General features: G+C 45.6%; 1 long non-coding RNA gene across 1 annotated transcript; it reads right to left on the reverse strand.

Annotated features, from left to right (window-relative positions):
- Positions 1-509: 509 nt before the first annotated feature.
- On the reverse strand, positions 510-9,323 carry LOC144098075 (uncharacterized). Its single transcript, XR_013307127.1, has 4 exons — positions 9,249-9,323; positions 2,439-2,507; positions 1,650-1,729; positions 510-528 (listed from the first exon to the last, which is right to left on the reverse strand). It is a non-coding gene; the product is annotated as an uncharacterized LOC144098075 (long non-coding RNA).
- Between the last annotated feature and the right edge of the window lie 4,970 nt (positions 9,324-14,293).

A 14,293-nucleotide genomic window follows, 5' to 3' on the forward strand; every position in this document is an offset into this window, starting at 1 on the left:
TGTAGGTATTGGTTGGGCTTTTCGGCATTTATGAAAATTCGGTGCACTTTTTTAGATGTTTATTTGGAAACGCTACTTTTTATTTTATTTCGGCGAATACAATGTTCTGCAAAATAATTTTTGTTCCTTTTTTTTTCGGCAGAATGTATAATATTCCTTGTGCAGTCAAACATGTCCTGCAGTTTTTCTTGGCCTCTTTTCTTAGAAACTGCACCTCATGGAGCACTATTTAACACATAGAAGGTCGTACAAGCGCTATCCTTGCAGAAAAAAGTCGTACAGTCAATGCAAAAAGAAAAACAATGTCGAAGTTAAAAGTTAGATCATGAGGCAGAAGCGTAAGTGCAATGTTAGCTCCAAAAACATTGTTGTCACCTGCACGTTCCACTGTGCCCTGAACGAAAGGACCGCGCACCATATACTGAACAAACATTAATCTTCGCCGGTTAAAATGGAATTTAAGTAAAAGAATTCGGCCTACTTTTAGTGGCCTTCCATAGTGTCAACCTCTAAGTCACACCCCTAGCTCTAGGTGCAAAGGAAAGTGCAAAATATGATTACTGTTACATGGCTTTCGAAGATGCAGTATACACGTTAGCTCCGGGCAATTAGCTTCATCTGCCATGGCAAGGAACTCTCTGCAGACATAAAACACTCTGCCAACTCGATCGTCCCTCATTGCTATTGCAGCGGGAGCAGCGCGTTTGGAAGTGCACGAGCTTTGTGTGTTTGCCTGCACAATACTGCCTACGGCTTCCGTCCTGTATAGAATCGCCACTGACGCTGTCACCATAGTCGCGAGGGCAGTAGGCAGCGTCAAGGAGGAGAACATTATGCAGGCACACTGCTGCTTTCACCATATTGTCAATCAAATCAAGGTCCGTGCTACATGTTCCGAAAAAACAGCGCCACCGGGAAACTAAAATGCCAAAGGCATTTTCTACACATTGAGGAGCCTTTGATAGACGAAGGCCTTTTTTTGCATTAAGGCCGCTGCCAGGATAAGGAATCAAGAGGTACGTTTTCAAAGAATAGGTAGCGTCCTGCAAGAAACAAGCTGGCCATCTAGATGCGCGTTATGGGACATTAAGTGTGCCAGCATTTGTGCGAGTTTTGTATCGTTCTGTTCGTGAAAAAAAAACTCTTAGGCAGTCGGCCTTACGCCCCAACGTCTACCGTAATGAAGCGGTAGTCGGCATCTGCAACTCCAAACATTAATAACGAATAAAATCCTTCGTAGTTACAACAATCGAAGCCATTGTTGGAAAGTTCTAATATAAGGAAAAATTCTCCCTGATGGCTTCTCACTCGGCTGCCGAAGAAGTCCTAAGAACAACCGGAGCAAGGCAGTCCCATAAGGAGGGCAACGTCTCTTTGAGATTTTCTGATTAGGAACGGGTCATCAAAGGTAAACTTTCTCAGCTGGTCCTGCAAGAAAATTCCAATGCTCTTTTGCCACGTCCCACGCTCCGACACTATGACCCATGAAAGGGCACTCTGGCTTGTGCGTTTTGGCGGCAAACAACATTTGTAATGACAAATTCTCACTCTTGTCTACGTGGGTTACAAGTCCTGTTAGATTGAGCCTGTTACACAGTTTCTTTGCCTTTGATTTCGCTCTCTTTAGTGAAACGTTTTTGCTGTCAAACGCAGGATGGCCGACATTGTGGACGCATGCATTCGATAGCTTGTAGCTCTTTCCTGCAAAGTTTCGCCTGTAGCGAGCAACCTGCAAAAACAAAACAGCACTGAGACTTCAGCGGCAACATGATGAGGCTTCGCGTGCTGCAGTACTAATTGTTGTGTTGCATAGAGCGCACGAAATGCACTAATGGCCTCAAAGTAAGATAAATTAATTTAATATGGCTACTAGCAACCATTTAGGATATCAGTGTTGCATTATACGACCGCAAGCAAATACGAGGACAGGCGGCTCAGTAAACATTCAAAAGCAAATCAAGAGCTCCATCTTCTATTCAGAGTCTGTTCGTAACTAAAGATGTTACAGATTTAAATTTTTTTTCGTGGTAAATAAAGAACGTGAAGGAAAAAAAGTTGTGAAGAGAGCGAAATCATATGTATTGTATTTTTTTATGAACGAAACAATGTAAATTATTTACAGCAAGGTAACTGCCAGCTTCTCTGCAGGGCAGATATGCCTCCTGTGGGTTGGTGCATGAAGAGTTCTGTAGTAGACCAACTGCAGCAGCTCTTCAAAAGAACTTTTGGTAATTCTGTACGTGGAATATGAACAAATGGTGAAGACCTACCGCATAGGAGAAATATTTTATTCTTTCCTTTAGCAACAATTAGCTCACTCTTCAAATCCAGAGTGCAAGATTGGCTCAAGATGTGACGCCGCTGTCGTTTAGCGCTCATTGCACAACTGCCACAAGTTTGGTCAGTGAAACGCGCACCACAAGTATGGCTTTATTTACCTGAAGTACTCGAAGCCGTATTCCGGGCCAGAGTGCCGAAGCTGTTGCACTAGGTGTTGGTACTCCCCGCTGAAAGGGCAATTGTCAAAAATTTGACATGTACATGGAGCGCTTGCGTTTCCGCCGCAGACAACGCAGAATCAGCGCGAGCAAAAATTCCCGTCGTTGCAGGAATGACCAAGCAATCCCAAGCAACGTTGACAAGCGAAATGCGCGTAATCGCTTATTGCAAGTGGGCAATTCGAAACGTCTCAGCGGAGGTCGCAGAGGCGACCAGGCCTGTTTTGTAAATTTAACGACAGGCGGTGTGCCAGACGAATGGCAGATGCACACGGAAAAACACGAAGTCTCTTATGACAAAAGGGCGAAGAGATGCCGGAATAATGAAACATACGCATTGTTGGGGAAGAACAGGTGTGAAGTACTGAGAGGTATTTGGAAAGGAATAATGGTGCCGGGGCTTACTTTCGGGAATGCGGTTCTGTGCTTAAGGGCAGTATTTCAGTCGAGATTAGAAGTAAATCAGAGAGCTGTTGGTAGATTAGCACTACGTCCAAACGGGAAAACCACAAACGAGGCAGTACAGGGGGATATGGGCTGGGCATCGTTCGATGTCCGGTAAGCTAAGAGTAAAATTCTATATTAAGAACGCCTCAGCAAATTGGACGATAACAAGTGGGCAGCTAAGATATTTAAATACACATACAGAAAGAGGGTTGACTCAAAATGGCGGTAAAAGAACTAGCAAGCTAACCAGTAAGTATGCCAGACACGAGGACAGAGAAAGAAAGAGCATTAAACGACAGTTTAAGAACGCGAAAGGTAAAGATTGGATAAATTCAATAGAAAAGCATCACAGCGTGGAACTATATCGATACTGAAAAAGGTAGATCAGGGAGGAAGCTTTTTATGATAACTCAAGAGGCAGTGCCCTACTCTTTAAAGCTAGTTCAGGATGTCTTAGAACGTGCATCTGCAAAAAGAAATTTAAAGAAGATGATGACACATCTGCTGTCTTTGGTAAATCAGTAGAAACATTCGAACACCTTATACTCAAATATAATGGTATCCATCCCGATGTCGATGCAGGCAGTCACTATTCCTGAGGACCTAGTGCTCAGAGATAACTATGGTTATGTGAATAAATATGCGGTGGAAATTAGCAAGAAGCGATTGGAAGATTGGTGGCTCAAAAGCAGAGAGGTTACATAAGGTTGGAAGAGTAGGAAGACGGATTTAAAGAAAATGGCGAGTTTTAATAACAACTTACAGCGCAGTTAAACAAAAATAAAGGAAAAAAAGCTGAGCATGATGGAAACTGCCATCATCCCGTTTCAAAGGGGACGCTCCATACATCCATCAATCCATCCATGCATCCATCCGTCCGTCCGTCCGTCCGCCCGTCCATTCTGCGCATGCGCTACGGCCAAACTGCTCCTGGCGTAGCGCCGAGCACGTAGGAGTCTCGACTTTCGGACGCCACGGGCTGAGCGTTTTGTGCGTCGAGTCGCGCAGCTGCGATTTATGTCTGTGTGCAGCACGGCATTCGTGCAACGCCTTGAAGGACTCTGCCATTGCGGTACCCGTGTGACAGGGATGTAAAACCGTTTTCATGAGTGCGCGGAAGGTGAAGGTAGTATTTCCTATTAAAGTACGCCAAGAGAGAAACTGTACGATAATAACATGCGAGTTTGTGTAATAACAACTGAGTTTATTCCTTGTTTGGGCAGAATAAATTGTTGTGAGTAAGTCATGAATATATCCGTGCAGTTTGTGTAGCCATGCATAATACACAAAACAAAATTGAGACTGACGCGATAGTAACTTTTTTTTTCTCTTATTTCCTTTCCGTTTATGCACTGGACTCGCGGTAAGCCCTTGCGGAATGGGGTACTGATGACTGAATGAAATCGCTGCGCTATGTTATCTCCAAAGCCTTTAATATCCCTCTTCTTATTTAATCTTCAGCCCTGCTTTAGAGCGGGTCTTTACGAACTCTGGCGCACACTTAAGCTTGCTGCAATGAACGCCCAGGTGTCCAGAAACCCGATTAGTTATCGTGTACTGATGCTATCTTGTACCGGGGCTGGATTCTAGTGTGGCTGGCTTTCCAGCGGACAGGCGCTAGTCACGTGAGACGAATGCAACCACGCGAGAATATTTCCCCCGATTGTTGTTTACAAGAGAGAAAGAATGTGGTTCAGGAAGCAAAGGAAATTATCCTGACGCACGTAACTGTTTACCGAGCTCAGCAGTATCACTGCATCTGAGCCTGAGGTAGACACTTAACTGAGGTAAAAAAGATAGGAAAGGAAAAAAGAGGTAGGCCAATAAGATTTGGAGTAATCTAGGAATTCACTGCAGGGAGCACAAATTAGCACCAAAGTACAAAAAAAATTACGGTTTCGATAGCGCTGAAGATAAAAGAACAGCGAGATATTAGAGGCCCTGAGATAAAAAAAAAAACTCAGCTATTCCTCTGCCAGATCTCTGAGCGTCTCATCAATAAAGTAGCTGGCATGCCACGGGGTCAGTGCATAGACTGAAATGAAATAAAAAAAAAGGTTGTCTGTCGCATTTTACTGCTCTTTTGGGGGTTAGGGGGGGGGGGGGTGCTCTGTGTGCCTCTAGAGATTTTCTGGGTGTCAGGGGCTTGGCGGCAGTAATATATTCTCCTCAAACAAGAAATAAAAACTCAATTCTTAGCGCGCCGACGTGAGTATCTCGTGGGTTTGATCTTATTTCCCTGTTGCCTCATATCGAAAAAAACGTTGTTTTTTTTTTCATTTCATTTATTTCATTTATTTTACCCTCAGGGCTTTCGCATTAAAGAAGGGGTGGGGGAGTGAAAAACAATACATAGTTCAAAAAGAGCGCTATATATGCGAACAATATCGAAAAATGCTAAGGAGAGAGAACCAAAACATTGAGAACAAAAGTACTGAAGTAAATAAAAGGATTACAAAAATTAAACCTTAATTATAAACTCTATATTGCTAAATAATATATCACAATTGGTCTGATCCTAACAGTGCGAGTAATCTGCTTTTAAAGCGCGCCGGGTCGCTAATACAAGTGGCTGTGGGTGAAAGATTATTCCAGTCACGACATGTTTTAGGGAGAAAGGAATTAGAGCAGGTCACCGTGCTGCAGTGTGGAACTGCTACTTTTTGATTGTGGTCTACGCGAAATGACATGAAAGATGGTGCCTTTACACAGATGGCTTTCAGGTAAAGATTGTGGTAGTAAATTTTATGGAAAAGGCAAATGCGTGAAAGTTTACGGCGAGGGGAGAGTAAGGGAGTTTAAGATTAGATTTCATTTCTGTTACACTGGCGGTGCGATGACAGTTTCCAAAGAAGAAACGGACACTTTGATTCTGCACGGCCTCTAGTTCTGTTATTAATGTGATGGTGCCGGGGCCCCAAATCGAGCATGCGTACTCTAGCTGCGGACGAATGGGTACAGTGTATAGTAGCATTTTCAATGAAGGTGGAGAGGAAGAAAAATTTCTGCGAACGTATCCTAGCATGCGATTAGTCTTTGAAGTGATGAACTTGATATGAGCATTCCAAGAAAGGTTATAACTCACATTAACGCCAAGATACTTGTAAGGAGATACTGGATTCAGCTGAGCGTTGTTAATAAAAAAGTTTGAGCTTGTTTGCCGGTTACGGGTTACCCACATGCATTTGCATTTAGATATGTTTAATTCCATTTTCCTCGATTTTACACCATTCATAAGTTTCATTGAAGTCTGTCTGTAGATGAACAATATCATCAGTGTTATTAATTACTCTGTAAATTACACAGTCGTCAGCAAACAAGCACATGTTATGATATCTTTAAAGGTAAGTCATTTACGTATCTTAGAATAATAATAACGGACCAAGGACCGACCCCTGGGGCACACCTGAAAGTACTGGCGCTGGTGATGTGTTGTCGTTAGTGGCGAAAACGAACTGAGTACGGTTACGAATGAAGGCACGAATCCAATCGAGTAAATTTGGATCAATATTAAGTTGGCTTTGCATTATATTTAAAAGGAAATAACGTACTTTTTTCAAAGGTTTTTCAAAACTCTAAGAATAGGCAATTTGTAATGAGTCCGGAGTCTAAAGAAGCACGCAAGTCTTTAACTGCGTTTCACACGAGAAGAGCTTGCGAAATCCATGCTGTTTCGGAGTAAAGAACTGGTTGGTTTCCAGGAAACAAGATGACTGAATGTGATGTGCTCTAGAACTTTACATGGTACGGAAGTAAGTGAGATGGGACGGTAATTACGTGGATCTTGAGTTTCCCCTGATTTGTGCACGGGGATTACTTTCCCGGTGAGCCGGGTATTAGGAAGGGTGTGATGGTTTAAAGACAGCGAAAAGATACGCTGTAGTATAATGGAAGAATATTCTACGGTTTTTTTCAAGAATTTGGTACTGAGGCCATCGGCGCCAAAAAAGGATGACATTTTAAGCTGATTAATAATGCAGCGAATTACTTCTGATGCGATGACAATGGGATCCATTGGTAAAGAGTGATATTCTATGAGTGAAGGTAGTGCGGAAGTGTCGTTGGGGCTAGACAACGCTTTGATAAAAGTGCTATTGAGAAGCGATTTGCACAGCTGGTCAGGAATTGGATGCCCTTCGTTGTTATGTATGGTGTATGGTGATATTGTATGGTGATATTTATGGTGGTATTGTGTATGTATGGTAGTGTTTCGTTTGCCTTTCTCTGTGTTCCAAAACTGCTTCGGGCTATTGTTTAGCATTGCTGGGAGAGTCTGATTAAAGAAGGTAAATTTGGTTGATTTTAATGCCTTTGACTAAGCGACTGCAGCGGCTTTATACGCAGACCACCTGACAGCAGAGTGCGTGAAGCGGGCAATACGAAAAATTCTTTTTTCTTTTTGTAAAGCTGATTAAGATACCTTTTGTACCAGGACGCAGCACTGTTGCTATATACCTTTTGGTGGGTATGTATTCCTTCACAAGGTCAGAAACACTAGTTTTGAAGATTTCCCAGTTACGATGATCACTACGGTCGACATAAGCCCTCAAGAATTCATCTAAAAATAAAGACAGATTATTATTAATAGCCTGGAAGTCAGCCATGCTGTAATCTATGACGCATTTGAACCGCTTACGTGAGCGTTCTAGGGGTTGAGAGAGGTTGAAGTCGATTATCATGTGATCGCTTAACCCAGGCAAATGAGTGATAGAGGACACGATGTCTGGTGATGATGTGAGGACGAGGTCAAGAAAGCATGACGCCGTGGGAGTAACACGTGTGGGCAGCTCAATAAGTTGCGATAACCCGAAATCAGAACTTATGTGAAGGAAGCGCTTCGAATTGGAACACGTAGAAACAAAGACTGGGATACTATGATTCCACTCAATGTCTGCGAAGTTGAAATCGCCTAATAGAAAAATGATCACACCCGGAAAGCGAAGAGACGTTTCGTTGAGACCGTAGTGCAAATCTTCACAGAAACTTATGGGGCTTGACGGTGGTCGATAGGACACACCAGTAACAATTCTCTTAAAATGGAAAGTTATACAGCACCAAACAATTTCTAAACTAGTAATTACAGCCACACGAAAGCATTCCATTTGTTCGTTGACAGCAAGTAAAACACCACCGCCTTGCCTTTCATATCTGTCACATCGAAATATCTCGTAATTCTTTTCACAAACAAGTAGTTGACTGCCTGACACCTTATCAGACAACCACGTCTCTGATGACGCAATGATATCAGCACCACAGTCATTTATCAAAGCGCTCAAGTAATCTATTTTCGCCAAATACTTCGTATATTGGTAAAAACCTCAATCAGACCGAGGTCCTCAATGGCAGTACCACCAACCCTGGCGAGTCCCTACGTTCCAGTACCGCATGGTAGAGTACGACCAGAGCAAAGGGAGCGCGGAGACTCAATGTTCTCGTTCTTTAGAGCAGGTCCCATTTCAAACACTAGGTCAGTTTCCGCATTATAACCATAGCATTTGCCATTCGCAATTAGTTTGTTGTGTCTTAAATTGACTTTTAAATCAAACTCCTTCGCATAGTCAATTCGCGGCTTTTTCGCCTTACATGTCGCCGCAGAAAAATCATCCCTCATAGATACTTCTTGTTCCTTCAGCAACGATCGCTTTGAGTGCACTTGCACCGTGGTTTTATGTGCGGCGAATTTTACTATCACGGGCCTGGTTTTGTTCTCGTCGAATCTTGCAATTCTGTGCGCACGTGCATTGCAGTCACTCGTTAAGGAGAGTTCTAATGTTTCGGCGATAAGGTTTAAGAAATTTTTCTTCGTATTGCTCGTTAGTCTCAGTAGAACTATCATCAAACCAATAAAATACAAGGTTGTCACGCCGTGAGAGGTCCTCGCTATCATCTAAACGAGCACGCAAAGCATGTGTTTTCTTTTGTACAAGTTCGAGTGTTTTGCGTGTATTGCAAAGGCCCCGTCGCAAGTTTTCAAAACCAGTCGTTACGTTTTCTACAGCTTCTAGACGCTTTTAATGTCAGCAATATCGCGTGTTGCCGCCTGTTGGTCTCGCTTCAACTCGGATAAGTCATTAGACATCGTAGCCTCGGATGCTTCTATGCGAATGGACCTTCGACGTATGTCATCCAGATTTTGGAAATATCAGGGAGCGACGCATTCCCCGGACCAGGGATGCTCTCTACAGCGCCACATATCAACAAAAGAAAAACGCTGAAGAGCTGCAGCACTGCTTCTGGGTGTGGAAGCGCAACCAACTTCCTCAAGAATGTTACAGTGAAACATTCATGAGGAAGATGACTCACCTGCACAAAGAACAGAGACCAGCGGCAGGCCATTGGTGCTGCGGTGCCTCCACGCCCACTGACAACGGTGCTCGAGATGCTCGCTTTTCTTGCCGACCACAGCGCCGGACTCGTCGTTGTCGATGTCCCTCCGGGTGCTTTGTTTGGAGCGAGGTTCCCAGCGCCACCACTTCATTCAAACAGACAGTGTGCACTTCATTCAAAAAAGACGCAACTGGATAACGAAGAAGTGAAGGCTAGCGCATCAAGACTGTTGAAGAACAGATCCAGGAACACGTCTGCGACGAAGATCCCGTATGCCGGAGTCGATGCAGGGCCGTACTGGTAGGGATTCAGGAAGGCGCCGAGAAATTGCACAAGGAACAGAGACCAGCGGGAGGCCATAGCTACTGCGGTGCTTCCACGCCCACTCCAACCAACCCGCCCCACAGCACGTGTTAAGAAGGGTCAAGGGGTGACTCGTGTGGCACGGCATTTCTAAGCGCAGCTTTGGACACTTTCCTCGACACGTCACTTTCTTTTCTCTCTCTCTAAGCCCGTCCTTCCCTCTTCTGTCAGAGTGCCTCTCTTGCCGCCTACAAAAGGGATCTCCGCCTGTTCCATCAGCAGTTCGTTCAGTGAAGTCTCCTTGTTCCGTGCGTGCCTTCTCTTTTAGGGTTCGCGAGGATTGCAAAGTGCACTAGTGGTTTCCCGTTGTGCCGCCCGACTGTGGTCGCGGAGGCATTGGTCCTGTTTTTCAAGAATTTGCCTCTGTCGTGTGCTCCGAGGAAATCTTCGTTCCCACAAACTCTTCATTATGCTGCCGCCTTCCGACATCTGGAGGCATCTTGATTCCTTACCATTTCTAGCATGGGAGACCATATTGTCATTTCTGGACGCGGGGTCCCTGGCAGCACTCGCCGAAGCTTTTCCCAACCTCGAGTGTTTCGTCTTCCATGAGTACGTTGTGCGAAAGCTCAGATTTGCGCATGACGCCGATGAGCGAACCATAGAGGTCTTTCATGAAGCAAACGTTTTCATCCATGTGAAAAAACTGGACTTCAACAATTGCATTGGCCTTTCGTGCACAGCCCTCTTAGGCTGCGTGTCTAGCTGCAGTCAATTGCAAGAACTATACTGTGTCAACTGCGTCGTTCGACCTTCCGAGCTCTTCACATTGCTACCTATCAAACTGACCAAACTTCGAAAGCTTGAATGGTCGCTTCACGATGGCTCGTACTACGACCCGTGGTCGGTCCCCTACATTCAGTCGCTAAACGGACAGCTTCAACTAGAAAGCATGTACATGGAGCTGGCAGCAACGCGAGAGAATGCTCGCACTTTAGCGCATTTCCTGTGGCAGTGCGGGCTGCTACAAAACCTGCATATCCACTCCGTTCAGAAAGGAGGTTCAAGCTTTCAGCTCGCCGAACTGTGCACGTCCTTCAGTCATCTCCTGCCGTGCTTAAAAACATTCAAGTTCACCCGCGAACAGATCAGGGCTCCCCAAGATCTACAATGGCCTAGGCGGCGAAGTCCGAACCATAATCATGCTGAAGACGTCATCTTCGGCAACATGAGCTATCAGCTGGCGCCGGCCCGTTCACGCAATCTGGTCAAATTCGAGGACGGACCGAAGAACGAGCAGCTAAGGGGTGTTGAGCAAGCAGTCTTGGTTATGCAAGGCAACGAACACATAGAGCATCACCGACTTCCCGAAGCCGTCTCGAAGCCGGGGCTCTGGAGTCAAGTCTCGTCCCTGTGCCTTGTCCTGACAGCACCGCGTGGTCAGGAGCCGTTCGGAACATTGACCGCCTGTAGGTGCCACATCGAAGTAACTAAGCTGTTCTTCAATACGTGCGTGTCCAACATCATAGAATTAAACATGGCGTCGTTTCACTTCCACCGCCACACGAATGGGTCCGAGATCGTGGCCTCCGCGCTGCCTCATCTACGGGCACTGGCGCTCGCACCCTGCGGTGTCAAGCAGGACAAATCCCTTACGTTGCTGGCCCGGGGATGCCGACACCTCGAGGAGCTAGATGTCCGTGCGGAGCGCGATTCGAATCGCGTTTGCCAGTGCGCATTCTGCAGGGTACCTCTCCGCTTCAGCGAAGCGGACTTCAAGGAGCTACACGGGACGACCAAACTTCGCCGGCTGAGTTTGGATGATACGGCCAAGATGTCATCGCTAACTTTCCTGAATCAGTGTCGCGTCATCGAGCTGCGATTCAGACTTCACAGCCTCGAGCAGGAGGCGACGAACGCTGCCGTCTTTTCTTCTAGCCTGAGTCGGCTGCTGCGATCCAACCCGAGGCTCACGCAGCTGACTATCGAGGCCCGCGAGACCCCTCTAAGGCAGAACGAGTTCGCCGAGGGCCTCGCAACCATTTCCACTCTGCGACACATGTGCGTCCTCACGGAGGTTATCACCACCGAGCACCATGTCACCTCCTTTTTCACGTAAGTTATTTATTTCCTTGTGTCCACTGATGGCACCTCGCCTCAATCACAAGTGGCTTATATTCGCATTCACTTGCACTCGCCTCCCCCCCCCCCCCCCAATTCAAAACCTCATATTCACTCTCAAAGGATTTTGTTTGTGCCTGTCGGCCTACGGGTCCTTCTGAGTTCTCTTTTTTTCTGGCGGCTTATCTTCTAGTGGCCTTTGCTCCGTTCCCTTCCCACAGCGTAGCTCGACTGGTGTGCATACCCCTCACAGATTCAATGATGAGCCCTCCGGATCTTTGTCTGGTCAACTTTCAGTTTCGCGGGTAGCTTCCATGGCCCGAACCAATGTTACTCACATGGGCTCCCACGTTTGCTAATAGCGCGAGCGAAAATGCTGAGTTTTGCTATTCTCAATGTGGGTGTTCATGGTGCGTGGGTGTACATAGATTAAAGGACGCTGCTAAATCGCTACTGCTCGCGAAGGTTTTGCATTTAAATACCAATCATGACATTGACCATGCAGCGCCCGCCAGTCTCCATCAACACATTCGACGCGCGTGGCGACTACAATTTTTTGGGGGAATGTGGGAAATGGAGTGTTTTTGAAAAGATCGAGTGTGTGCCTGTACGGAAAAGGAAATGACTTTACTTGGTTTTTTTTTTCTTGTAGCGCCGCTAGTCGCAAGCGCATATGGCGCCTGCGAACCATATTGAGTGTTCTCGCTTGAGGCAGGGTGGGTGAGGGAACCACGCGCCCTGCAGTCCACCGCATCTTTAGTCGAGACAACATCATTCTCGGAAAAACACTGGCGCAGCAATCTTATAAATTTTGCAGAGTATTCCTTGCAAAACAATTGGCGATGAGGCTATGCGCATGCGCAGGACGTCAGTGAAAAAAAGGCTTATTACAGAAGCTGGTGCAGGCGATTCCTCGGGGCCTTCAAAAATAAGCGGGGAAATAATTACTGAAACCGGAGTGTGTAAACAATTCCGCTTGCAAAAATAAAGAAAACTCAGAGAAAAAGACATTTCACGTGCCTATTTCATTCGCCCACTGCCGCGGTTTTCCGCTCCCAATCGAGCGAGGACTTGCCCACATGCAGCGCAAGCTTGCATGCAGTGGCGCTCTCGCAAGGATAGCCTCAGCAGTCTTTCCGCGTACATGTCCTCGACAGGGGAGGGGTGACTGCAAGATATGACATTTCAAAGTAACCCCCCCCCCCCCCTCCGCGCTGGCACTTCCTCAGTGTGTTGTTCTTTTCTCTATATTTTTGGGGAGAGGTCCCTCTGCCGGTTTTTTTTTTCTTCGCGGTCTTATTTGTATCGGCACTTCAAAAAGCCAAACGAAAAATGCTTCACCTAGCTTGATTGTATTTTTCATGCACTTGCATTGCTATTCTTTTTTTTTGGTTTTTCTGATGAGAACAATTCTTAGAGACATTTTAAGTTGTATCTTTTTTTACAGTGTAAAAGGTGAAAAATTGCATTAAAAAAGAAGCGCCAAATTTCATTGCTTGCCTCCTCACATCAACTGCCAGAAATAACCGTACCCCTTTCAACACTATTGGCAAAGAACAGTATTCTGGAGCAGATTACAATAATACTCCATTTTTTCTGTGCAATCGATGAATTACGGCCATGCAGGGCAGCTCCCCTATGCACACACCCGGACACTGAAAACCCTAAGCGTGCACGGCAGGGCTCGCTAATTGGTGCTGATAAGAGGACAGCCCTTGTCTCACAAACAAGCTTCAGAACTCTGGTAATATGAACTCGAGCTGTCTATGAGGCGGGACAAGACACCCATCACACCAGCAGTGGCAGAGCGAAATTCGATCAAAAAGGCCTGACACGTACAACCCGTAGCGGCGCCTTTCACCCGTGAAAGGTCTGCGCCCATGCCAACGTTATACTATAGTTAGGCGAGCGGAAACAAAAAGCTGCTGTTTCTGCGCCAGCAGAATCCTGTGCTGCGGCCGTCCGGAGACACCTGCACGTTGCCTCGCCCTCGAGCGCCCTCGGAATTACATATTTGAATTCCTCACCCGTCAAGAACATAAACAAAAGCTATGCGTACTCCGTCGTCCCGAAACACATTAGGTAAACTTCGCTTCCGCATCCACTAGCCGTTCACATACGCTTCAGCTTGAGTTTTATTTATTTCAGGGACAAAAGAGGAAACTCTGACAAAAGGCGTGACGAGGTCTGCGTGACAGTGTACAGCAGTGCGCTGCGCGTAAAATGAAAATGAACTCAGTGTTATGGCAAACCAATTAATTACAGAAAAGGGCAGTGTCACACCAAAAAATCTAATGCGTACATTGACAGTAGCCCATGCACAAGAAACAGCCTATAAACATTCCAAAAAATCACTGTAACTAATAGACTTAAGTTTACGTGACAAATGCATCCGTCACGAAAAATAAAGGTAGTTAATTCATTTCAGCATTGATTAATTGTTTTATAATGTGTTTTTATTCTTGAAGTTAGAGTGAGCAAACTTGATATTACAATTGGTTGACAGAGAACAAGTGGAAGCTGTTAACTTATCTTTTACTTTCCATAGTCTTTGTTTTAGTGACTATGTTTTTATTTAGTCAGGGATTACTCGGTAA

Source organism: Amblyomma americanum, chromosome 7 (genome assembly GCF_052857255.1).
Source record: "Amblyomma americanum isolate KBUSLIRL-KWMA chromosome 7, ASM5285725v1, whole genome shotgun sequence".
NCBI classification, from domain to species: domain Eukaryota; kingdom Metazoa; phylum Arthropoda; class Arachnida; order Ixodida; family Ixodidae; genus Amblyomma; species Amblyomma americanum.